The following is a 2078-nucleotide window of genomic DNA, read 5'->3' on the forward strand; positions in this document are numbered from 1 at the left end:
TTCTGTTCTGGATATGGTAAACAACAGAGAGCTAAATCTCCGTCATGTCAGATGGGAACAGATAGGAATCTCCACAAGAGGTGGTATTAAGTGAATGTACTTCAGTTAGAGAAAATTCACGCCATTTCTCACTGTAAGACTGTGGCTATCAAAGCAAATTATTTTATAACCACAAAGGTTTAATACAGCATTTTCGTATTGAAATATCTGAATGATCTCCTTCCAGTGTGACAGTACAGTTGTGTCAGCAAATGGGATAACTGAGTGAATCACTTTACTTGTTCAGCAAGCGAACAGTCCTCTTGTGCTAAGATATAGGGACAGAATGCAGGACGTGGGATGAAAAGGTTCTAAAGAAGTTTGACATAGGGCCTGATGAAGTGTTCGTGGTTCTGAGCGGCTTGAAGTGGGCATGTTCCCAATTCAGGACGGACTTGTATCTTATGTTCCTCTCTGTCTCAATAGAGGAAATGTTTTACTTTCCTCTTTGGGTTTGTAGTGGACTGAACTAACGCTGTTCCACTTTTTAGCAAGATTGGGAGAGATTAACCAGAGAATCACACAGCAGTGAGTCTCACATCAGTTAAAGGGAACCTTTTGGAGCAAACCCTGTAGGAGAGTGTTAACTGGCACTTGTCCAGTCAAGGTTTCATCAGGAAGAGTCATCACGGCTTTGTTACAGAATGTCATGCCTAACAGATTGCATTAAATATATTTTATTGGCAAATGATCGGGTTTTTTTTAACGAGGGTCGTGAAGTTGATGTTGTTTGTGTGGATTTCAACATAGCCTTTAACACGACACCACACTGGAGACTGGTAAGACGATAAAAGTGAAAAGGGATTTAAGGTCCCCTGGCAAGTTGTATCCAAACTTAATTTGGTGGTGGTAGGAGACACAGGATGGTGATAGAAGGTTGTTTGTGTGATTGGAACTGGTTTCCAATGGTGTAACACAAGGATGAATGCTGGGTCCCATGTCGTTTGTGGGTGTGTGTAAAGAATATAGAGCATATTCGGGGGAAATGAGAAACAGAGTTGTCGATGATGCGAAGATTAGCAAAATGGTTAATAGTGAGGAAGAAGGTCTTAGTATGGAGGAGCTCAGAGATGGATTTGTCAAATGTCAAATTCAGATAGGGGATGTTGAAATTAACCATGAAAAACATTAGAAGTAACACGTCAATGGATTACTCAATTAATGGCAGGACACGAAGAAACCCAGAGGAACAGAGAGACTTTGCATGTTGGGCCACATATCCGTGAAGGCAGCAGAACATCGTGACAATCACAACTCTACCAGTCAAGGCAAAATTTAGAAAAGCAGATAAACTAGTGTCACAAGTGGACAAGATGGTGAAGAAAGGACTTGGCACGCATTTTGTCATTAGTCACAAAGTCAATTATCCAAGTTGGAATGTCATGTTGTGGCGATATAGAGCATTGGCGAGATCGCATTTAGAATACTGCTTGCAGTGATGGTCAACTTCTACAGGAAGGATTTTGTGAAAATTGAAACTGTGCACAAATGAGTTACAAGGATGTTGTGGGGACCTGAGGGCTTGAGATAAGCGTGGAGGTGAGGTAGGCAGGGGCTTTTTCGCTGGAATGTTCCAGGCAGCGCATAACGTTCTCACGGTTTATAAAATCATGAGGGGCATGGATAGGCAACTGGACTAAATCGTTTGCGCAGGATGGTGAAGTTCAGAACTGGAGGGCACAGGTTTAAGGTGACAGGTACTGAGATACACTAAGTAAGGTATAGAGAGTGAGAGAATTATGGTTGATTTCCAAGAGGCATTGCTTCAGCTCAGTCTTCGATTTTAAAAATAAGCATTTTTTTCGTGAAAATAGTTTGGTAGTTAAGTCGTGAATGGAACGTTAGGGGTGCTAAAATTGAGTGAGGTACCAATGAGTAAGTGAGTGGGTACAATATTGTCCAATGCACAATGAAATGGAGAATGCCATATTTATAAGGAACAATCAATAAAAATCTTTTAATTAAAATGTGATGTTGCAGGACTCTGAAATACACACCGAACTGGCTGTGCTGGGATATGAGTCACATTGACTTTTCTG

Source organism: Chiloscyllium plagiosum, unplaced genomic scaffold (assembly GCF_037043375.1).
Source record: "Chiloscyllium plagiosum isolate Xiang-an unplaced genomic scaffold, Cpla_swu_hap1 HiC_scaffold_45, whole genome shotgun sequence".
Lineage (NCBI taxonomy): Eukaryota > Metazoa > Chordata > Chondrichthyes > Orectolobiformes > Hemiscylliidae > Chiloscyllium > Chiloscyllium plagiosum.